This window comes from Armigeres subalbatus, chromosome 1 (genome assembly GCF_024139115.2).
Source record: "Armigeres subalbatus isolate Guangzhou_Male chromosome 1, GZ_Asu_2, whole genome shotgun sequence".
Taxonomy (NCBI): domain Eukaryota; kingdom Metazoa; phylum Arthropoda; class Insecta; order Diptera; family Culicidae; genus Armigeres; species Armigeres subalbatus.
Window position 1 is genome coordinate 84,662,548 of NC_085139.1, and position 26,120 is coordinate 84,688,667.

At 40.8% G+C, this 26,120-nt stretch overlaps 1 protein-coding gene across 7 annotated transcripts in view; it reads right to left on the minus strand.

Moving 5' to 3' along the window:
- Positions 1-25,792, minus strand: part of LOC134227655 (uncharacterized protein DDB_G0283357-like) — a 695,055-nt gene extending 669,263 nt beyond the window's left edge. For 5 of the 7 annotated variants that reach the window (XM_062709333.1, XM_062709342.1, XM_062709349.1 and 2 more), the window contains exon 1: positions 24,292-25,792. The gene's annotated coding sequence lies outside the window, so the exon portion shown is untranslated. Of the gene's footprint in view, positions 1-1,282; positions 1,364-24,291 lie in introns of all 7 variants that reach the window. The other 2 variants (XM_062709336.1, XM_062709326.1) reach the window with 2 other exon arrangements.
- Between the last annotated feature and the right edge of the window lie 328 nt (positions 25,793-26,120).

Sequence of the window (26,120 nt, forward strand, 5' to 3'; positions counted from 1 at the left end):
AAATTTTCATATCTTAAGATACGCTAGTTTTGTTTGAAATCAGTGACATAAGTAATCAAATGAATTTCCTAAAAATATTCATGCATGATGGCACTACAATCCTCAATGAGCAAAACTGCCTTACGTAGTTTACGTTGGGCGGTTGTGTCTTGTACATAACCCTTCTGATTTTTTTTCCAGGATTTTTTTTTCTGGGATGTGTTGAATGAAAAATATTTTTAATAAATTTTAAACCGGTGTGAAATATTACAGACCAGCAAAAATTTCGGCAGCGGCGATCGTCAAAAAGTAGCTTTATGGCTCTATGGACATGTGTGGGCTCGATGGGTTTACTTCTGTGTGATAAGACCCTAATAGACCTGGTAGACCGTTTTATCTGAACTCCGGAACAGTTGGATGAACCTGGAACTTCTGTAATAATATTGTTTATATTACGTAATATATCACCACTAGAGTAGTTATTAGCACATTTATGAAGAACACGGTTCCATCGATTGAGAAATATCTGAAATTTAGTCATTTTAACAATTTTTTTACGGTATGGAAACGGTATGAACTGTGCCAAAATATATTGAATAAACCGATTTTTACTATTTTTCGGTTGGCACGGCGTTCCAGAGAAAAACTTGTTTGGCTCCAAATGAATAGAGTTGAATGCGATGACAACAGCTCTCTGTCGGTGCGTGTGCACGCCACGGAGATCTGACAAGGAGAGGACGAATCATGGCTTGCTGCTTACCGATAGACACGATGAGGTGGTAATATATAATCACATGCTGATCTACTCAAACCTACACGGACATCTTCAAGTACCCATTAATGGGTATTTTCGTACCCATTTTGAAGAAAAGCGGCATAACTCATTTAATGAGTAAACTCGATTTACCCATTAATGAGTACGCTAACGAAACTTCAGAAAAAGGGTAATTTTTACACCTACTTTTTATTGATAAAATGGGTAGAAAAGTCCCATTAAATTGTTTTTGTTTTGGGTTTGAGGTTATGTTTCAAATACAATGAAAATCGATCAATATATTTAAAAAAAAAAAAAAACTCAACATGAATTTTATTATCTTCGATTAATTAAACATACATTAAAACATAAATTGAACATGCATAAACATAGATAGTAATGTTCGAGATGTTTTCACGGGACATTTTGCACTTTTGCTAACATCCGGCATTCTCTTGCGGATCCTGCGAAATCCCTTTGTCCAGCGAAGAAACATGTAATGAATTTTCGGGGCTATCTCACGGTGTCTCATCCTGCACCAGGCCATACCTTCGATGAATAGAAACAGCACAAAAGTTGGGCCAATTAAGTCACCATCATCCGAAATCTCCCCCATCTTCATAGTGGTTTCTGGAACAAGAAAACGATTGAAAGTCAGTGGAGCTGCGCATTTTGATAAAGTTTAAATCAAAAAAACGTATTAATTCAATTAATCTTACCTTTTATTGTTTTTCTGACCATTAAAGGTAACTTAACAAGGAAATTAAACAACCGACGCGTTGAAACGGAGCGAAACTGGTGTTTACATTTGTTTGTGAAATGAAGCGTATAATTTACCCATTATTGTCAGGAAGCGAAGAACTTCAATATGATGTTTAAATACCCATTATTTGCTTTTAAAAAAATACCCATTGTTTGACATTTCAGAACTGAATCTAATAATGGGTACATGAAACCCATATAATGGGTACTTGAAGATGTCCGTGTACATCCCCCTTCTTCTCTCACAAAAAAGCAACAATAAAATCCTCTAGCATAGGATGCAGTGCTTTTTTGTAAAGTTAGTTCCAAGAGACAAAGATGAACTTTTGACATGTTGCATTTGAGAAACCGATTAATGCATTTGAAAACCGAACTTCAAAATAAACTTGACTTTTAACATAATGGTTTTCAATCGCAGAACAACTAAGGTTCACTGTCAATTAAATAAGTTTCAAATCACATTTATTCTAACCAAAATCTATGCTTGTAGGACTCGCCCTGGGATTTTCTAGATCGAAAACACTTTTTTCGGCAGTCTCTCAAGCGCGCTTCATGATTTTCCAAATCATAAACCATTTTACAGCGGCCTTTCAGACGCACCTTGTGAATTTCCAAACCACAACTAATTTTTCAGCGGTCTTACGGACGCGCTTTATGATTTTCCAAACAACAATCAATTTTCCAGCAGTCTTCCAGCCGCGCTTTAGTGCAATACAAACCATCTCGCTTGTGATCCCTTTCAAACCATTAAATACTGTATTTTTCGAGCATTAACCACTTGAGTTCCACTCACATTTTGGAATCAGCGCCAGGATACAAAAAACAACCTAGCAGAATCGCCAAAATGTGTGGCTCCAAATGGCCGGAGCGAAATGCGATGACAGCAGCTCTCCGTCGCGTCGGTGCGTGTGCATGCCACAGAGATCTGACAAGAAGCGGACGAGTCATGGCTTGCCGCTAACCGATTGACACAACTGAACACCTCTAGAAACGCAAAACACCAGTAAGATGAAACCTTATAACATGGGTGAAAGGTGAAAGATCAATCGGTCAACGGGTTGCTGAGATATAGCGTTATGAACTTTAAGTTGTCCCCAAATCTGATCTATCTCGGTATTCGTAATGTTAAATGTAACAAGTCAGTCGTACTGCCACGTGCACAATAATGGCTATAGAGCACTGCACGAACAAATGTCTTTCTCTTTCGTTCTACATAAATGTTAGAAAACAACAAGGTCGCAAGTTGTCGTATCTTCGAGTTTTCCCTTCGTTTCCAAAATGGATGGCAAAAACTTTTCCGACTCTAGTCTTTTATCGAACTTTTTTCACAAGTATAGTTCACAGAATGATCTTTTTGTTTTATTTTTGCCTTTCTCGTACAACAAAGTTGTACCGAAAGGCTATCATTTCACTCTGAAAACGAACTTTTTTCAGGAACATCTGATAGTAACACACGATTTTCATGTACTTAGACTTAACTGATTTTATCGCAACAAGTTGCATTCCGCAGAGCCACTCTTCTAATTACATGCTACTTAATTTCGTCAAGATTGATTAATGCGTTTGCAGCTGACAAGGAAAATGGTTTAGGCAGTTGTCCATTTTTTCCCATATAATCGGGACTACGAGCATAAAGCAGCTACCATGCTATAATATAAATTACGTTCGTTCGATGGGTTAGAATCCTCGCTACGGCAATATCGATAACGCTAACTCAACGAGCAAAGCTTTTCAAAGCTTGCAATGTGGAACGTGTTGAACACGAAAACTAATCGACGAACAACGCACGCGCTTTTAAGTTGAGAGCCGACTCGATGATGATTATTGCCATTATATTTTATCGGAGCATTCGCAGCAACACAGATGTAAGTTTCATCGTTGGCAACATAAATTGCACTCGATAACGACACGAGTAACTGCTGGTTCGTACGCTCGTGGCCATGGTGGTGTTTGCGTTTGTTTTGTGTCATACATTGGAAGGGGAAAAGAGGGGTTTCATTGATGCTTCAACATGCTGTTTGGTTTGGGTGGTATGTGGTATGATGGATGGTGTGGAGTTATGGTGAAGTTTGGGTGATTTCAAGGGCAAATTTGAATACAGTTTTCGTTTTATACATGGTCGGGGTTCTGCCAAACCGCATCAAGCGGTTTTTTGACTGACTTGTAATATTTTGCTCGTACAAAAACAACGGAAATCATTTCAAACCAATTCATGCGTATATTGTTGAGGGGTTGAGGAATATCTGTTACGATTTGCAATCAATTAAATCTGCTGAACGAAAGCTTGGGCAGAAAATCGTCTTCTATTTATATTTAGGAATCGTACAAAAATGGCATCGTGGCTTTGGCAAAGGGAGGTGGAGGTGTCGTTGGTTGAATAATCTTAAATGTATTTGACGTCATATTTAAATCGGCCTTGAGAATTATTGGCTTAATTTTCAAAATGTTCGTGTACATTTCACTTCGAAATCGAACCTTTTATAGAAGTTTTGGATCCATGATGTTATATACATACCAACCCGTCCAGTTAGTCATAACAATTATATCAATATGTGTTAAAAATAACAATACTTGAAATAATTTTGTTATAAATTCTCTGTTAAAAATGGATGAAAGAAAATTTCACGATCGTCATAACTTGATTATAACATAACGTATTATGCTTATTTTACAGAAAAACAAAATTGCCAACAATTTTGGTAGATAGGAATTGAAAAAAAAAACGAAGTTACCACCTTCAGTATATCTTGATTTAATCGAGAAAGGCATCGTCACCGCTAGGTGGATTAGTTTGGATTTTTTATTTCAAAACTTTGTGTAGTACATAATATGTATGGCGATTAGTAAATTCAAGCCAATTGAATCCTGCCCTTCACAACCAGCACAGTGTATGAAGGGCTGTGGAACAAAAGATCAACAGGATAAAACATCGAATGAACAAATTTTAAAAATCTTCTACTTGATCGAAACGAAATAATTAATGATATGTTGAGCATATTCTTTTACACTAAAATCTAGAGTCTAAAGATTCTAAAGCCACCATTTGAGGCATGAAGACATTAAGCCTTTTATTTCCACAAAAATCAGTTGCTTTATTGCACGAGGATTGTTAGCCTCTTTCTACGCTTCTCAGAAGCCTCGTTGCAAGCAGCTCGGAAGCCTTCTTTTAATAGACCACTTTTCAAAAAGCTCGGAACCTTCCTTTTCAAAGGCTTGGAAGCCTCTTTTCAAGTCACTCGGAGCCCTTCTTTTCAGAGGCTTGAAAGCCTCCTTTCAAGAGGCTCGAAAGCAACGTTTCAAGAGGCCCGGAATTCTCCTTTCATGAGGTTCAGAAGCATCCTCTCAAGAGGTCCTGAAGCCTACTGTCAGGAGGCACGGAAGCCTACTTTCAAGAACCCCCCCCCGGAAACCTTCTTTCAAGACCCCCCTCCCCCCGGAAACCTTCTTTCAAGAGGCCCGGAAGCCTGCTTTCAAGAGGCCCGGATGCCTCCTTTCAAGAGGCCCGGAAGCCTCCTTTCAAGAGGCCCGGAAGCCTCCTTTCAAGAGACCCGGAAACCTCCTTTCAACAATGAAAATTTGAGCCAACTTCATGAAGAGCCATATAGTTAGTTTTAAAGTCTTTTTTCATATATCTTATAAGTTACGCTTTAAAATAGAGGGGGCACCTCAATTAACGCAGAAGCTCCAAGGGGTACTTCTCAAGAAAAAGGTTGAGAACCGCTGTTCTAGTCGGTCTATGGTGAATCGATACCCGTGTGAATACTCCCGCCACTGAATTCTGGAAATGCGTGATCGGATCTTGCCAATTATAAGATGATAGTCATCGCTGCGATTAATTACGGACTCAAGAAGGTACCGTCTGCATTTTCAGCTTATCCATTTCCAGAGAAACCAAATACTTATCTACTAAAAGCGGCTCTAGAGAAGTAAGTCAAATGCTGTTGACTGCAGACGGGAGAAGCAGGCGCGGGTGGACTCTCCGGTCAACGATGGTAGGAAAGCCGCAACAACCGGCGATAATTGCCTTCTCTACGATATTTCATGACGCCTGATTGAAGCAAGGACAAATCTGTATGTACCAGAGAAAAACGCGACATGTCAGTCATTCACCGATCCAACTGATCAGCTGAAACATTGGTTCGACCACTTAGAACATCTTTGAGTTTTGCCGACTTATCCTAATTCAGATATAGGGAAAGGTTGACAATTCTCCGACAACAGCAGGCAAGATTCCGCCGGACGGTGAGAACCATACTGTCTGTCCTGGAGTAGGTCAATGAATTTTAAGAGTCCCTCTATTTGGTACTGATTGACCACGGAAAAGCCTTCGATCGTCTGAGTAACTGAGGGGCATCCCTAGAAGAAGGAAGTAAAAACGGCGAAATCTGCAAGCAAGCGCTGGGATCCGGCAGGACAGTGCAGCAGGGGCAGACCTATGATCTCCTGGCGACGAAACCCTAACAGAGAAATAAATGAAGTCGATAGGAATCAGGGCCCAATTCAAGCTCACAAAAGTGAGTGTGTGGCGATTGGATCCCAGTTTAAGTAGTAAATACCACAGTAAATACCACATGTACATGGGGATGAGAAGGAAACGAATGTGCCATACAGCCTATATATTATGTAACATTGATTAGCTCTTTTTACGAAGCAATAGAGATTTATTTTGAAACTGTTTGGAAGAATGTTTTACTTTTCATAAATCAATTGGAACTGTAGCTCTCAAAAAGCAAGGTTATTTTCAGTGTATCGTACCTTTGCGTGGAGTAAGGTAAACGAAAATCTGCAACCAGACACCTGAGCAGACATCTCAGATAATGTGAAGGTCGTGAAGCGCCCAGGCAGCAATCGTCGTCCATGAGCTGAAATGACCTTCTTACGACTACAGTCAAACCTCCATGAGTCGATGTTCTATGACTCGATATCGACTCATGGAAGCAAATTATCCCATATTAAAAAATATTTTCTGGGTTACTGTGATGGTCCCTTCAAACAGATTTCCAAAGATTTCCTATTCCACATGTCGATATTTCCATGAGTCGATGGTCCCTTCAATATCGACTCATGGAGGTTTGACTGTATACAGAAACCCCGACAGCTAATCCGCGGATGTTTCTTGTAACAGGTGAGTTTAGCGTCCATAGCATCCGCTCTATGGGTTTGTCCGAGGTCACTAACGAGTAGCATGGCATTCCAATAATTTAAGGCTCCTCATGAAACAGCCATGTTCAAACAACACATATGTGATTTCAGAAGTACATCTGACCATTGCACAATTAATTCAACCAGTTTGAGTTTCATATTTAACTTAAATAAAAGCTTCTAATTCTAGTAGTACTTTGGTGTTATGGATTCAACAGTTTACTTTGAGCTTACATCAGCAAAAACAGCCTTTTTCTAAAAAGAAAAACAAAAATTTCTTTAAAAATAAGTTCCAGTATTTTTTTAATTACATAAAGTTTGTGCTAAATTCACTACTGGATAAATATGTTACAAATATTCATATTCTTTGCTTTCTCTAAACATTCTTTGCTATCATTTTTCATTAAAATTAAAAAAATTCCATGGAAGAATTGTATTTTGAACTTTTTTTGTTTCCTTGCAATTTTTTAATCCCTCCCCCCTCGTACATTCCAAGAGCTGTCGGACATAACATAAATTTATTATTTGTTTCGGCCTAATATTAATAATTAATAATGTTAGGGTGGCCTAAAATCAACAGTATTTTGATTATAACTCTAAAGTTTTGATTTTTACGAACCAATGAAAACTATGAGGATTTAGATCATAAAAATACGCGTTTTGGTTATGTAACCTGATGAATACATTGATAGATTGCGCGACATGAGTAGTAAGGCGTCTCACTACCCACTTCGCATTATTCACTTTTTACAGTGAAAAGTGAGAAATGAGGAGTAAGAAGTGAGACGTCTCACTTTTATATCCTGATTTCTCACTTTACGCTGTCAAAAGTGAGAAGCGCGAAGTGAGTAGTAAGACGTTTTACTACTCACTTCGCGCTCCTCTTTGTTTACAGTGAGAAGTGAGAAATGAGAAGTGAGAAATGAGATGTCTCATTTTTCACTGCTCATTTATCACTTCTCGCTGTCAAAAGTGAAAAGCGCGAAGTAAGTAGTGAGACGTCTCACTGTTCACTTCGTGCTCCTCATTTTTAACAGTGAGAAATGAGAACTGAAGAATTGAGAGACGTCTCTCTTCCTACTCCTAATTACTCACTTTTCTAATGACCTTTTCGGCCAAATAACTCTTTTGGCCAAATTAGCATTTCGGTCAAACTACCCTTCGGCCAAATGACCATTTCGGCCTTATGGCCTTTTCGGCCAAATGGCCTTTTCGGCCAAATGACCCTTTCGGCCAAATGACCATTTCGGCCAAATGACCCATTCGGTCAAACGACCTTTTCAGCCGAACGAACGCCCAACTGGTATATTTGGTCAAACAACTTTCGGCCTAGTGGCATTCGGCCAAATGGCTTTCGGCCAAACAACTAATCCCATTTATTTGGTTCGCTATACAATTTCGCAAGTGCTAGTCAATCACGGCGTAGCAACTACGAATTGTACGGTCGTAATGTGTACGCTCAAAACTACAGAAGCTTCTAGATAAGGATCTAGGTAATGATGATGATGAGGATGATGGGAGAACAACAAATTTTACGAAGTGGAGTCCAATTCAAATCCGAACCAAATCCAATCCCAATCCGAATTCATTACTGATCCAATCCAAATATAAATTCAAACCAAAACCAATCCAAATAAAATCTAAATCTAATCCAAACCCAATCCAAATTCAATCCACATCCAGTAAAAAAATTTAATCAAAATCCATTCCACATCCACTAAAATAAAAAACTGATGATATTTTGGCAGATACAGTGATGGGGTATGAAGCAATTTATCATTTCAATCTATCGCGAACTTATATTATCCAATTTCCCAAAATCATTGCAATTGGTACCTGGTGGTGTGGATGGAAGGAGTGGAAAGGCCTTATGCACCTACTAAATGAAAATCAGTGATAAGACGTCTGTCAGGTCCGGTGGGCGAGGTAGGTGAGTTCTAGTCTGAACAATAATCTGCTCAGCTGTTCAGCTGAGGATAGTTCTTGATCGACGATTGACCTTTATGAACTAGGTCAGAAAAATTAATCCGCGATTGATCAAGGAGGTGTCGCGGTTAGGGACGTTGTTTGAAGGATTGCGATAAAGTGACTTAGTAGCCATTCGTTCAGAAATCCAAGACTCGGCCCATAAACAGGTCCTGAAACAGAGTTTTGGTAGGAGGCGGTAGATTCTTAAACATGGGGATATCCTTCTCTTACCTGGCCGGAGGATTTCCCTCTACTAGACAGCTCCGCTGCACAGAAGAGCTGATTACACATAGATGTCGATACGCCCCGAAAAACTTGGAAACCATCTAAGGCCAACGTTTCGGTTACGATGGATCCGATGTATCCACCTACCGAAACAAGGGACTCACCAAGTGCGTCATCATTCTCTGGGGAATGAGCAATAGTCCGATCTTGTACGACAAGGTAAATGGGGCAGACTTCCACTTGCCACTAAGAGAGTTATCATTCTTCTGGAGTTAAGCTGTGGAATGAGTCAATGGAAGTCTTGCCATTGCTTCCACTCGTAGAGTTATTCGTCCACTTCTTCTTCTTCTATCTATCTTCTTCTTCCGCGCATCACTCAAGAATCTTCTATTTACGAGGAAAAATGTTATGATGAAATTGGAATGCTTTAAAGATCAATGCTCAATCTTTTCGATAAAATGGTTTTTCGTACAATTTTTATGAAATTTTTCGAATTTGATCATCTATATCTCGCGCTTAGTTTCATACGGGCGTAACTGCATTGATCGATTTCTCTTAATCGATTTTATATTTTGCCAATAACTCAATTGTTTCAAAAGCTGCAAACGTGATTATTGATTCTGATGCAAGATACAATCATCCTTTATCACACCAAACCATTAAATCATCGACAAACTAGCGCAATTCTGTACAATAATAAAAAGAAAACATCGATGAAGAGAAATCGATCAATACAGTTATGCCCGTATGAAACTAAGCGAGAGATATATATTAAACAAAGTTTTGCCCAAAGACAGCCCTATTTACAGCTTCTATTTACGATGAAACTGAAAAAAAAATCAAAATCGTAATCCAATCTCTTCGATGAAATGGTTTTCCGTACATTTTGTATGAGAATTTTAAATCTTGATCATTTGTAATCATAACACGAAGTTGGCATCATCAACCGATAATGGAGAGATCGATTTGTGCTAATTTTTGTTCGTGTACTTAGCTAATATGAGTACATCGTAACGAATAACATACCATGTTTGTTGAGTACAATTAAACGCAGTATGAATTCATTCCTCTATAAGCAGGAAGTCAAGAAAATATCACCAGCCATTTTCCCCTCTATTCTGTAGCATTTGATGCTATCGTATTGAAATTAGGAAGTTTCAAGTTGTATATAACTTTTGTTTACTATAAGTTTCTCAACATTAAAATCCATCCTGAAACCAATAACAAATCTAAATAAGCTCACGGACTTCAGTTGAAAAAACTCCATCCAACATCCCCAGCCATTGGAGTGATGATTAATTTGTCAATCAAATAATTCCCTTTATCCAATTTTCTTCAAGTCCCTACGTGCCACCAGCATCAACGTCTGACAGCCTAGCTAACACAATATTAGTTCTTATTTGTCCAATAAATAAATCTGCCTAAATCAAAAGGTCCGCTGCCATCATCGCAGTCAGCGTGCAGCAGACCCATCATCGGAATCATAATACCCGCAGACGGCGACGTTGTGTTGTCGTCATCCTTCAGCGCCTCTCTCGTAAATAAATTACATTTTGATCAATGGCCTCACCTAAATACTGGGCTAAACTAAATTGAGACTTTTTTTTGTCGCCTAGGAGAAAACGATGGTTGCGGTGTTAAGCAGCAGGACACATAGGGGCCGTCCACAAAGTACGTCACGCCTCTAGGGGGGAGGGGGGGTTCAGAGCAGCGTGACGATCCATACAAAAATTTTAGAGATGTGTTACAAAAAGTGTGACGAAGGGGGGAGGGGGGGTTGAAAATCGCCGATTTTTGCGTGACGTACTTTATGGATCTTCCCATATCACAACCAGCAGTGATGTCATGATCATAAATCGTAATACGCCGCTTCTCATACGAAATCACCGAATCAAATCCAATTCGTTACATTTGCTCTTCTACCAGATTCCTTCGCTGGGTGAGAATGTAACGGGAAAAAAGGAAAACACTCTAACCCTCTTCTAGCATGAAAACTTTGAGCAACGGCTCCAGCACTCCCCTAACCCTCTCAAGACGACTGGGCCCGGTCTTCTGGGTTTTTGCCTCGAGATTGTGCTCTGACTTCAATCCAAGCATCGGCTGTGAAGCTGCCGAGTCACACGAACAGAAAAAGTCGTTCCGGCGAAGCAGAGCCGTGATCCTGGTGTGCCGGTTGGAGCCCAGGAAGGGTATCACAAGGAAACATATGTCGGCCGATAAATCTTGGTCTTTTCGGTTGGATTGACCCAGTTTTTAGCAGCAGCAGCGGTAACAGCTACTAGATAAGAAGCAGAAGATGGGGATTTTACTTTTTCTATATTCCTAATTTTAACATAGCCATTTGTCAGCCTTTTCCTTCCTCCCGACGTTAATGGAGTCAATTGCACAAGAGGAATCGTCCCCATCGGCACAGATCCAATTTAGGCAAATTATCCTAATTGGTATTTGCTACAGTCAGTGGTTCCCCTTCCCGTGGATGTCGCCTACTGGTAATCTACTGCTATTAATTAAATTTGATCCAGCGACTGGAAGATAATCCTGCAGTGTTTTCGGTACTGCTGGGGCACTCAGCGAATTTACTGAGAACGTGTTTGCAATGTTTATTAATATCAATTTGTCCAATTTCAGTTGGTGGAAGTCTCAAGCTGTTTATCTTCATACTGCGCTGGTTCTATGGAGACGCAGCGAATAGCAGTGGGGGCTACGAGATTAATTCCATTTTTTTTTTAAATATCTATTCTACCAACATTTTTGTTTGGTGTTTATCAAGAAGTCTCCTTAGTCAAATTTATTTGAGGTGAAGTGAACGATATTTTTAACCTGAATACGTCGACTTTTAGTTTTGAAAATTAAACAATCTTCTTTCACGGTGATGTTGTATAACGGTGCGAATCCCCGACTATTACCCAGCTATTATAAAATATTTTTCCATAGAAAAAATATCTATAGATTTGCGTAAAGAAAGAAAATAATCAATGATCATCAAAATTGAAACTTATCCAGTAATAGCACTCGTCAAGATGTGCATAATTTCGTAAATGATTCTAGCCTAAGCCATTGAGTGTGGATAACTTTTCTCTGTTACTTCTTCTTCTTCTTCTTCATTGGCATTACATCCCCCACTGGGACAGAGCCGCCTCGCAGCTTAGTGTTCATTAAGCACTTCCACAGTTATTAACTGCGAGGTTTCTAAGCCAAGTTACCATTTTTGCATTCGTATATCATGAGGCTAGCACGATGATACTTTTATGCCCAGGGAAGTCGAGACAATTTCCAATCCGAAAATTGCCTAGACCGGCACCGGGAATCGAACCCAGCCACCCTCAGCATGGTCTTGCTTTGTAGCCGCGCGTCTTACCGCACGGCTAAGGAGGACCCCTGTTACTTACTCTCTGTTACTTACTACAATCGATTTGGAACTAATATCGGCCTCTAGCGAGGTATTTCTCCGTACTAGCTTCTTCGATTACCTTCCTCTAATAATTATTGTCATTACAAGTGATCAATAACTCATCATAATATAAGACTTCCTTCCTCAATTAAAATCGATGCGATCGATATGAACTAGACGGAAAGGCCACCTCAATCAAGATTAATCAGGGCACGTGTGCTACCTTTTGCGCCAACTCGTTCGCCACAGTTCTTTCAATTACGGAGGAACTGGTACGGTGGTGGTTGCGACGGTGACGGTATTTTGAAACAATCATCAGATGAGCGGTACTTTTTAATTACCGCAGGCTACCGCTAGTTCATGAGTTATGCTTGCGCCTACTCGTACCCGGGGGGTTCTGAATATCGCGCTGCTTTATAGTTTTATAATCGCAACGCACCGCTGATCACCGCCTAACAACGACGGCAACGATGGAGACAACTGACGATGTAACTATCTGAAGCGTCGAGGCTGCCACTTGCAGGCAGGATTCTTTCCGCAGGTTGTCAGCCCACCCGAGCAAAGCATTTCAGCGGTGTTTCATGAGTGCCAAAAGCTACAGATAAATAGTTGGTCTATGACGAATCCAATCTCGTTATACGCCCAAATATTCATGGAAGAAAAGAAACATTCTTTTGCTCTTTTTCAATCTTTCGTTTATTTGCTAGGTCAATTTACCAGTCAGCATTATTTTTCTCTAACATCGTAACTATATCAGAAATAATTCGATTGATTTAATATACTTGAAAATACTTGTTGCGTTTTCAATAGCCCAGGAGACAAAAATATTCTCAAAATTTCATTTTCATGTGGATTTTATGACTTGAAATTTTCAAAAAAAAAAAACCCTTTATATTACTTTATTACTTCGTTCCTTTACACCACTTCCGGTTCAACTTCTCATAGAACTTTCGTTGTGTACAGTTCCTTCGTCTCATTCGTCCTGTTGGTGTTGCAGCAAACTCGCCCATGTACTGTATCATCAACTGCTAACAATCATTTCTCAGAGCCGAGGGCACCATGCTTATTGCAGTGGTTGCGGTGCTACCAATGGCGGATCGAATATCTATCCAGCCATCTTCAAGAGAAGCTGCGCCTAGCTGCTCTTCCGTTGGAAGTGTCACTTCCAGCTGCTGCGCGTATTCTTGGGCTAATTTACCGTCTTGTAGCCGCGCAATGTCGAGCCGTGGACGTTCGTGATGTCAGAGAAGAATTTGCCGTTGATTAGAACGTAGTCCATTTGGTTTTTACGTTTCTTGGTTAGGCGATCTGTTTGTGGCCTTGTGGATATTCTTACGGGGGAAGAAGATACCTCGGACTACCATTCCGCGAGAGGCAGACTAACCAGTCCGATGACCGGTCTATACATTTCCTCCCTGCCTACCTGAGCGTTCATGTCACCGAAAACGATTGAGCCGTCTCACTACTAACTTCGCACTACTCACTTTTTACAGCGAGAAGTGAGTAATGAGGAGTGACAAGTGAGACGTCTCACTACTCACTTCGAGCTACTCATTTTTTACAGTGTGAAGTGGGAAATGAGAAATGAGAATTGAGACGTCTCTCTACCTACTCCAAATGTCTCACTTTTCAAATGACCTATTCGGCCTAATGACCCTTTCGGCCAAATGACCATTTCGGTCAAACGACCCTTCGACCAAACGACCCTTTCGACCAAATGGCCCTTTCGGCCAAACGACCCTTTCGACCGCAAACCGACCCCAAATGTCCCTTTCGGCCAAATGAGCCTTCCGGTCAAATGACCCTTTCGGCCTAATGACCCTTTCGGCCAAACGACCCCCATCAAAACATAGAGAAGCTGGTTTAAGGTGAAACTGTCCAGATTTCAAATAATGATCACGTCGCATTTTCAGAGGCACCAATCTGAACAAAGAAGCAACGAATAACTGTCATCTTTTTATTTATGCTTTGCTGCGTTGCAGCAAGCGCGGAATAAAAAGATAAGTTATTCGTTGCTTCTTTGTTCAGATTAGCGCCTCTGAAAATGCGAGGTGGAAAAAAATTGGATCCCGAAAGTGTGTCCTTAACAAAACAGATAGAAACGCCGGTATCGCCACTCAGAGTACCGTAAACATGGTGCACAAAAGGTTGTTGTCTACAATTTTAACGGCTGCTGCACCCTGAAGTAAATTTCATGAAAGTAAACATTCGGTCCGTCATTCAAACGATTCAGGACTAGATTTTTTCTAGGGCCTCAAGCAAGACTTGAGGTAGCAGCCTATTGCTGGGGACTTCGACCAGCGGGCACCATACACCGATCGAGAGTCGTAGTAGTCCTTGATGCAGTCGCTTAATCCACGAGTGGGCTGGGATTATGCATGGGTTTTGCAGTAGACTGGCCCAGGAAACAAAAAGTTGGCGAATTTCACGGGGCACCCCCCAGGATTGTGTGAGAAAATCAATATCTCAAAATTTCAGCTCAATCGCTTGTTGCATAAGCTGGCGCATTTGATTTGAAGTTTGTATGGGGATTTCAGCCAAAATGTATAGGAAAATACACCTCCGTCACTCATTCGATCTGGAAATTGGTCCTGATTGCTCGATTCAGCTCAGAATTTCAAACAACAATTGTATGATGATTAAATGAACTTTTATATAGTTTTCGGCTGTTACGATTCGATTAATAAATCCAAATATACACAATTCAGCTCCTAATAAATCAGCCGAAAGCTAAGTAAAAGTTCATTTAATCATCGTACAACATTCTGTGAAATTGTTCTATAGCATACCAACTGCCGCTGAGTTTTGGAAGCATTCGGGGAAATTTTCCATTTTTGCAAGTAAGTGGAGAAAATATCCAAACTTTTTTGCAATCTACTACAAATGACACGAAGGCTTCGCCCTTTGGCTGAGAGACCTGTGTCATCTGCAAACAAAGATTTTTGACACCCTTGTGGTAAATCAGGTAAGTAAGAAGTAAAAATGTTATACAATATGGGCCTCAGTATGCTGCCTTGGGGGACACCAGCCCTTACAGGTAATCTACCAGATTTAGAATTCTGATAGTTTACCTGCAGTGAGCTATCTGATAAATAATTTTGGATCAGTTTAATGATGTACAGAGGAAAATTAAAATTCATCAATTTTACAATCAAACCTTCATGCCAAACACTGTCAAATGCTTTCTCTATATCAAGAAGAGCAACTCCAGTCGTATATCCTTCAGATTTGTTGAGCCGAATTAAGTTCGTAACTCTCAATAACTGATGAGTGGTTGAATGCCCATGGCGAAAACCAAATTGCTCATCAGCAAAAATAGAATTGTCATTAATATGAACCATCATTCTATTTAAAATAATCTTTTCAAACAGTTTGCTTATTGAAGAAAGCAAACTGATTGGGCGATAACTAAAAGCCTCAGCTGGATTTTTGTCCGGCTTCAAAATAGGAACAACTTTGGCGTTTTTCCATTTATCTGGGAAGTATGCCAATTGAAAACATTTGTTAAATAAATTAACCAAGAAGAATAAAGAGCTCTCAGGAAGTTTTTTGATAAGTATGTAGAAAATACCATCATCACCCGGGGCTTTCATATTTTTAAATTTTCTAGTAATAGATCTCACTTCATCCAAATTGGTTCCCAACGAAGGGTCAAAAACATTCTCTTGATTGAGAATGTCTTCGAAACTCCGTGTAACCTGATCCTCAATTGGACTAGTGAGACCTAGACTAAAATTATGGGCACTCTCGAACTGCTGAGCAAGTTTTTGAGCCTTTTCGCCATTTGTTAATAAAATTTTATTTTCCTCTTTAAGCGCTGGAATTGGCTTTTGAGGTTTTTTAAGAATTTTTGTTAATTTCCAAAAGAATTTCGAACTGGGATCCAACTTCGAGACATTATTCTCAAAGTTGGTATTTCTCAGAATAGCGAAACGTTTTTTAATTTCATTTTGCAAATCTCGCCAAATAACTTTCAAAGCGGGATCGCGAGTTCTTTGGTATTGCCTTCGCCTCACATTTTTAAGACGGATCAGTAGCTGAAGATCGTCGTCAATAATAATGGAGTTGAAATTAATTTCACATTTAGGAATTGCAATGCCTCTGGCTTCGACAATTAAATTTGTCAAAGATACGAGAGCATTATCAATATCACTTTTGGTATCGAGAGGAATATCAACATCAAAATTCCTATCGATATAAGTTTTATATAAATCCCAATCAGCTCTATGATAATTAAAAGTAGAACTGATTGGATTATAAATGGCTTCTTGTGAGATTTCAAATGTCACAGGAAGGTGATCAGAGTCAAAGTCAGCATGAGTTACCAATTGGCCACACAGCTGACTTGAATCCGTTAAAACCAAATCAATTGTCGAAGGATTTCGAGTGGATGAAAAACAAGTTGGGCCATTGGGATATTGAATAGTATAATATCCCGCAGAACAATCTTCAGTGTTGGTGACCCTAATTCTACTGTCATCCCTGTCTGATATATAAATGTGCTTTAATTACAATTCAATAGCAGATTTTCGAAACGACTTATTTGCTTTTGCATACAAAGATTCAAACGTCGATTTGACAAATCTGAGAGCACGCCCATGCAACCCAAAACCATCAACAGATTAGCGGAGGCTAGAGGCCTTGATAAGAGAAACGCGGATAGAAAATATAGCTCTGCCAATACTGCAGCCAGAGGCGCGGCCACGTCCCGAGAAGTGGGTAGGACAAAAACTGGATTATCAAATCTATAGAATACTTTTATGGAATTTCAGCGACTTACTCAGATAAGTTATAAAACTCCCTATGACTATTAGGACAATCATTACATTTCCAGTGTTTATAGAACATTTCTGAAAAGTATGTCTTCAAACATTTTTACGAATTTCCAGAAGTGATTATGGATTCCTGTAAATTTTATATAATATTGGATGATTTCAAGCGATTATCTCTATCTTCTAGGAATTCGAACCTTTATAAATCTTCAGAAATTTTCCTACGATCTACCAGTAAAGCGTACGATCGTCCAATAATCTTCAAGGGTCGTCCAAGAACCTTTAACGCTACTTACGAGTTTTCAGAAATCTCAAGCACAATGTTACTCCGAATTTCAGAGTTACTAATATTTCTTGCAAACGTATGTATATTTGTGGCTCCTACAGATTCTAAAAAAAACTCTTAGAAGCTTTTAGAATTCTTCTTCTCATATGCCTGCTAGAAGACATCCGGATGTGCTACAATCCTCATAAACTGCTTCATATTTGCATATTTCTGCGATTGTTCTCTCATTTCCTCGTCTAGTTTGCCAACTTTTGAAGATGAGCTCAGCAGTCTAGTGACTATCGCTTCTGCTTTATAGACAGGAGGTCTGGCATAGACTACAACACTTTTCCTTTATCTATATTTCTCTTCATCTGCCTTACCGAGTTAACGAAATCTCCTTTCCGTGGTATTGAAGAGATGCAGAGGTTTTCTCGGTCTCTAGTAGCAACAATAACTGCACACTAACATTCCTCTCCTTTCCCAACTGACTGGAGCCGTAGGCAGTAAATACCAACCTTTATTCATTTTGATCGTAGCGCAATTTACACCAGTTACGGAGAAGCTACCATTGACAAGTACAGTCAGTCTTAGCTAAGTTAACCTAAGCTACATCCTTGTTTAAATGTACAACTTTTGATTAATCTACAGTCAGCCTGTCAATTCTCATAAAATTTCATAAATTCTATGAGCCTCCCTGAGCTACCAGAAATAATTACGTACTTCCAAAAAGTTTTCAACATTTTCATGGAAGAAACTATTAGAAACTTCAAGACTTCTTGGAAAATTTCAATACATCATTTGACACTTTTTAGAATGAAAAGAATTTCTCATAGACTCTGAGAAGCCTTCTGGAATACTCCTCTACAATCCCAACCCCCACGATTGTCAGTTTAACCTCTGATTAACTTGGACACGTTTTAATGTTATGTTTTATAGATCTTGAAATTTAAATAGTATTGATGATATTAAATGTTTTAGTTATCCATATGGTATGTTCTTACCATAATCATGGGTAGGACAATGCTTCGACTGTCCTTCCCAGGTATTTTCATGCGTAGGACATGTCCTACTTGTCCCACCCACTCCTGGCGCCACTGTGGTGGTGAGACACTGGCTAGAGCGCTGCACTGGGTCATTACCAAGATTTGGGAGGAGGAAGTTTTGCCGCAGGAGTGGATGGAAGGTGTCGTGTGTCCCATCTACAAAAAGGGCGATAAGCTGGATTGTAGCAACTACCGCGCAATCACATTGCTGAACGCCGCCTACAAGGTACTCTACCAAATTGTATGCCGTCGACTAGCACCAATTGCAAGGGAGTTCGTGGGGCAGTACCAGGCGGGTTTTATGGGCGAACGCTCCACCACGGACCAGGTGTTTGCCATTCGCCAAGTACTGCAGAAATGCCGCGAATACAACGTTCCCACACATCATCACATCATCACTTCAAAGCCGCATATGATACAATCGATCGGGACCAACTATGGCAGCTAATGGACGAAAACGGATTTCCGGATAAACTGACACGGTTGATCAATGCGACGATGGATCGGGTGATGTGCGTAGTTCGAGTTTCAGGGGCATTCTCGAGTCCCTTCGAAACCCGCAGAGGGTTACGGCAAGGTGATGGTTTTTCGTGTTTGCTATTCAACATCGCTTTGGAAGGGGTAATACGAAGAGCAGGGATTAACACGAGTGGTACAATTTTCAATAAGTCCGTCCAGCTATTTGGTTTCGCCGACGACATAGATATTATGGCACGAAACTTTGGGAAGGTGGAGGAAGCCTGCATCAGACTGAAGAGGGAAGCTAAGCGGATCGGACTAGTCATCAACACGTCGAAGACCAAGTACATGATAGGAAGAGGTTCAAGAGAAGACAATGTGAGCCACCCACCGCGAGTTTGCATCGGTGGTGACGAAATCGAGGTGGTAGAAGAATTTGTGTACTTGGGCTCACTGGTGACTGCCAAAAATGACACCAGCAGAGAAATTCGGAGACGCATAGTGGCTGGAAATCGTACATACTTTGGACTCCGCAAGACGCTCCAATCGGATAGAGTTCGCCGCCGTATCAAACTGACAATCTACAAAACGCTCATTAGACCGGTAGTCCTCTACGGACACGAGACCTGGACGATGCTCGTGGAGGACCAACGCGCACTTGGAGTTTTCGAAAGGAAAGTGCTACTTACCATCTATGGTGGGGTGCAGATGGCGGACGGTACGTGGAGGAGGCGAATGAACCACGAATTGCATCAGCTGTTGGGAGAACCATCCATCGTTCACACCGTGAAGATCGGACGACTGCGATGGGCCGAGCACGTAGCCAGAATGTCGGACAGAAACCCGGTGAAAATGGTTCTCGACAACGATCCGGCGGGCACAAGAAGGCGATGTGCGCAGCGGGCAAGGTGGATCGATCAGGTGGAAGATGACTTGCAGACCCTCCGTAGACTGCGTGGTTGGCGACGTGTAGCCATGGACCGAGCCTTGAAAACTTCTTCAGTGTTTTGTTATCGACTACAAAATAACAGTAACAAAACACTGAAGAAGTTTTCAAGTAGAAAACGAAACACGTATCTGATGATACATAAGTGATTATAGTGGAAGTAAATGGAAGTTTGAGATACCTTAACTTTGTAACATGTTCCCCTAAGACGCTCAATATTAATTATTTCATTAATTATTTCACGTGCTAGCTTTGTTCCGGATGGACAATAGAGAGCTGATCAATTAAACGAGGAAAGCAGGAAAATCAAAATGCAACGGATTTATGAGTTCTGAACACAGTCATCAAGCTCCTACTGAAATCGATCTAGAGTGCGACGCTGCAATCAACTAAATGATTGACAGAATCGAAAATAAAACCCGAGTGAGATTGGGCCGGTTTGCTTAGTTAATAATAAGAAGATGCTTCTCGAGCCAGATAGAAAAGCGTTCAGGCCGGATATGACGTATTATTACCTACACGCTGTGGGCCACAATAAATGGAGTCAAGGGCCGTACGTTGGGCAGCCCTGCATAAGTTGACAGTATTTTTGGCTCTTTCAGTCTTTATAACAAGCTAAAACGGGTTTTGCGTCTACTCTCCGACGTTTTGGTGTTTATTACACCTTCTTCATGGACTTATGCAACGTACACACCAGTCAAGCAGTTTGACGAACATTGACTCCACCCCCACGAAAATCCTTCGGTTGCTGCTTTGTTTGAACGTGTGTGAAGTTGTTCGAACAACCATTTGACAGTTGGCGGCTCGGTTGGAAAAAATTAAAACGATTTGATTTTGGTTTGAGTTGTCGAGGGTGGAGTCAAGGTTCGCCGAACATGTTTGAGCATTTGTAGTGAAGTTGCACAAACCCTCATATATTTTTTGATGGTTGGTGCTCAAGTTGGCGCTTCGGTCGTTCGTGTGTGATATTGTTGGTCGAATAAATTGATTGTTCGTACCGCTGTTGGTAAAACTTGATGGATGTTTGAACAAACGAGAGGTGGAGTCAATGTTGGTCAAACTGCTTGATCGTGTGTACGTTCCATTATAGGCTGAAGAAGGTGTAATACACACCGAAAAGTCGAATAGTAGATGCAAAACCCGACTGAAAGAGCCGAAAAATACCGCGTCAGCAATCAATCACAGTCGAAAGCAACAATCAATGTTCGTCATTAGGATATATGTTCGGGGTTCAGCCAAAGCACACCAAGCGCCAACGAAAAATTACCGATTTTTCTGCTCAAACTTTCGTTTATCAGATTTAATTGATCGCAAATCGTATTGGATATCCCTCAACCCCATAACTGAGGATATCCTACTGCAAATGTATGCTTAAATTGATATGAAACAATTTCCGTTGTCCTTGAACGAACAAAATATCACAAGTCAGTCGAAAAGCCGCTTGGTGCGGTTTGGCTGAACCCCGACCATATACTCATCCAGATCATGTCGAAAGACAATGTAGAACACCTAAAAAGTAACCTAAATCCAAGTTTCCGGGAAAATGATTTTGAAAAAGATGGCATTCCAACAGAACCACTTCCGGCCAAAATTCAGAAGAAGCTTTACCGCAGCTCCTACATGCATTCATTGCTTACATGGGAGCAGCCGGTGATCAATAATTCTGTTTTTCAAACTTTGAACAATTCCTGATTTCTGAGCTCCAATTTCAAGATATATCCAGGAAATTCCCCGAAGGTTAATTTGGTGAGTAAATTCCAATATATCTCTTTAATATTTCATTATTATTGCATATGAAACAATTATATATTTTTATATAAAAAAATACCATCAGGACACCCGACTGAAGCGATTTAGATTGGAAAAGTATTGCTAACATTTTGTGGATAAAGGGCGGACTCTTCTCCCCATTGGTTGAACGAACTTCTTCTGCAGGGAGATTCTCTATCCATCCCGAGGATTTCGCATAATTGTTTCTGCTTACAGTACTTTGATGAAATACAAACAATAATATCAACATGATCAAATCGTTTATCAGATATGACCAGTGCTATAGGCAAGTGTCTTGCTATAGTAGATGGTAGTATCAACATCATCATCACCATGAGATTTATAGATTTTTTTTGGAGCTGTGTAACCAGGTCTGAAAGCCTCAGAAAAATTGGATTTGCGGTCAAAACTAAAATCAAACTATTCGACATGTTTATTTGAGTCGAATATTTTTTGTTTGCTCTACATTTCTCAAAATATCTTCACCATAGATTTTTGAAGTTGGTTTGTTTGGAGTCTCCAGTAGCCTTGTAACCAAAGGAGTAGGATTGTCAATCCGGAGATGGCGAGTTCGATACTCAGTCCGGTCTAGGATGTTTTCGGGTTGGAAAAATTCTCGACTCCCTGGGCATAATGTATCCATTGTACTTGCCACACAAGATACATACTCATGCAATGTCGGGCATAGAAAAGTGCTATTAATAGAATACTAAGTTGAAAAGCATTCCAACAAAATGGAAAACTTATTTTGATTCAGTAAGAGAACCAAAGAAGGAAACTAGTGCAAGTTAAATAAAATGAATATCTATTTGAAATTGATAAATGAAAATGATACTTAAAAAAAATCTATGTATCGGCGCAGCACTGCTGCCATTCATACGCTCAACAAAAATGGCCCATTTTGACCGAAGACTTTTTTAACCAATCTTGTGCTTTTCATCTCGATTGTAACCGATCCGATACCTCTGAACATGAAAGATTAATTGATAGAAACCCTCATGAACGTTGTCGTAACTGAAATGACTGAAATAAAAATTTCTTTTTTTTTAATCGACCGAAAACGAATCCCTTACATTGCTGAATGCAACCTGGTGAACAATTAGTGATCTTACACCAACTGCAATACACAATGTCATCAGTCGCTTCAGATCCACGATCGGTCGGTGCGCATCGATGTGGGACAAGGCTATCGCTTAATTGGTGAAAATTGGTCACTCAAATTATCAAATTTAAAACTTTTAAGTCAAATCGTGCATCAAATTGTAATCATCGTCAAATTGCACATCATCCCTCGACTGCTTATTTGACTTGCATTGCCAGATGTAGAAAATTTAGATACCGAAATAGTGATTGATTTTGCACAATCAGTGATCAACTGTGGAAAGAGTGATAAACTTTGCACAATTTTTGAAGAGAGCAGGCATATAATGCTCTAATTGACTGTATTGTTTGATCTACTACGTTCACCAATACTGAAGAAGGGAAAAAAGATTTACTACTTTAGGAAGATGCAAAGAACTCAAAACGCCAGTAGGAGGTTTTACTATTGTTGGTCTGAAACCTTTGACAGTTGGAATCGTGTTGATAAAAAGTAAAACACAAAGAATTGAGATATAAAGTAGAGAAGAACCTATAATTTAACGCACGATCACTTAATGAAGCAGAAACGGGAGGAAACGGAAAAGCAGAAACGGTAAGAAATGGAAAAGTCTACATTTCCATTATTTCAGCAACTTTGGTTAAAAACCATTCAAACAATCACATAAATATTTAAACATCTTCTTCTTATTGGGATTACATCTCCCACTGGGACATTGCCGCCTCGCAGCTTAGTGCTCATTCAGCACTTCCACAGTCATTAACCACAAGGTTTCTAAACCAATTTACCATCTTTGCATTCGTATATCATGAGGCTAACACGATGATACTTTTATGTCCATGGCAGTCGAGACATTTTTCAATCGGAAAATTGCCTAGACCGGCACTGGGAATCGAACCCAGCCACCATCAGCATGGTCTTGCTTTGTAGCCGCGCATCTTACCGCACGGCTAGGAGAAAAAATTAAACATACAATCCTATAAAAAATATGTAAACAATCACATCACAGCACATATTAGCACACAAATGAAAAGTTTTAATGGGAACCATTTATTTGAATGTGGTAATACCGTAATTGGTTCATTTCGTACTAACATCAAACAATTCACAGAAGTTTAAGAGCATCATTATGTACATATACATAGTTGCAAATCCATTTCCAAATCTTACATAATTTGAATAAATTTGAATATTTTACGCATCTAACAATCCGCCCATAATCGATGATGATCCAAATTAACCCCACATCATTGATGCAATCCCATTTCCCATGTTCACATATTACTTATTTTCCGCTCTCGTATCATCTTCAGCACCATGATGAGCATTAATCGGTTCGGGTATTACGGCCTAATTGTCCTTAATTTCATCGAACAACCACCCGCCGCACCCGAACACACTGCAAGTGCGAGAAAAATGTCGGACCGGCTGTGGCTGCATCGCAAGCCAGTCAATTTAACCGCGACCACCGCAATCTCCGTCCATTGTTATCACAAACAAGCGCAGGCAACAATTCAAATCAACAAGCGGCGGCGAAAATTGCCCATTCCTTATTCAAACGAGACAGACCGCGCCGCGCCGTGCCGCACCTGAAGCTCGCAACAATGAACAGCGCAGGAAAACCGCAAACAAGACCCGATGGATTTGCGATTTTCAGATGATGGGCACCCACTCCAGTAGAGACATTAATTGATAATTATGCTCGATACGAACCTTCTTCGCTGGAATTTGCTCCGTTTCGCTGCTATTGTTTAATTGGACTTATGAAGAAATCCTTCACTTCAATTAACGCCCAGATGGTGCGATGCGCCCGAAAGATTCCGAGGAATTCAGTTTCACTGGGGGCTATTGTTTTGCCCAATTTTAATTAATGCACTCGAGAGATGTTCTCATCAGTCCCAAATTAGGATCACTCAAGATAACGAGGAGAAAACCGCAGCACGCAAAAAAAAAATGACAGTGAATGTGACAATAGCTCTATTGTTTCGCTGAATAAGACACGGATACCGGCAGATTGGGAAGCGGAAAGGGTTCCCTCGGCCTTGGGAATTAGAACACCCGCAGCGGGTTCGTTGGTGAGGTGAAAGGCCAACTGCTGGGCGGTTCACATTCAGCTTCTTCTCACTTCCGCGGACAACGCTGAACTAGGGCAATGAGAGATTGTGTAAAACACAAAAGTAAACTTGCACGAACAAGTGCTGGAACAACATACTTCAAGCCGCAGAACTGAACCCGGACGGCTCACACGAAACACTTCTCTTTGATGTTGTTGCTGTTTGCAATTCACAATCTGGAGCAACTGTGGCTCCCTTGGTAACCGGGCTCAGCTCGCTGGACGAGGCGGGGCCCAGCGTGGGAGTTTTCTGCAGTAACAGGCTCCGAGTCACCGCAAACAACGACAGGATATCCCTGTATTGCTTGTTGTTTGTTCTCACTTCACTCTCGTAACCACAACAGAGCCGAACAATACACTTCCCTTGACCGCACTAAAACGCCAATTTTCGGTTCCGTTTTTTTTCTCAAACTTGGTTCTTCTTTCTCCAAAATCCCAAACGTATGCACAGCAAACCGTACGATTGTGGAATTGCTACCACATGATTTCACCAACCGGTGAACTCATCAAAGCGTAAAATCCACACGGAAGTACACCACAATCCATAATGCACTCCTGCTCAGACAGCGATGCTACATGTTTACGCTACAGCGGCTATTATTAGTCTACGCTGGACTCGAGCAGGCTCACTGTAAACAATCCACTGCCGCTGCACTCGCTCAAGTTACCACACATGGGTGCCCTTAGAGGGGAATCGATCAGCACGCGCCTTCACACGGATGCCCAGATCTGCCTGCCTTACCACCTACAAGTTGGTACGCAACGACTGCATCCAACGCAATGTACTTGTCTCACTTTCTTCCCGCGTTTCTAATCATTCCTCAACGCACTTGATTGTTTGAACTGCAGAAACTGGAGCAACACCCAAAATGTAGTGCTGTAGCAAACTGCACCGGACTCGTCCCAGCTTCCAAGAATCACACCGCGCGCGCCACGCTCACCCAATCCCTCACTGAACTGCACCCGGACCACAGAACCATATAAACAAATTATAGGCCTTCTATTCCTGGCTGCTCCCCCTCGAGGCAGCCCACTACAACAGAAAACACACACCGAATAGCAACCCGCGAACGTTGGATGAACCGTACGGATCAACAGCTAGCCGGCAACTGAAACCGAGAATCCACACGCGACGGGTCGGAACGTCTAACGGAGCTCCTCACTGTATGATGATGGCTGCAGTTGATCGGCGGCGGAGTGGCATCACGCACCAGTCTGTTGCATGTTTTTCCTTTCTTATGCTGCCGCAGTGGCCCAGCAGCATGCCGCCTAGTCCAATAGCAGTATGCTGCCGCCGTATGCCAGCATACGCGAGAATGGGGAGCTGCGACATGCCGGGGAGAGTAAGCGATGTTGAGAGAGAAGTGGCTCTCTGGCTCTGGGTGGGTGTGTAGCATCACGTGGGGTGGTTTGTTTTGATTCAGAAGAA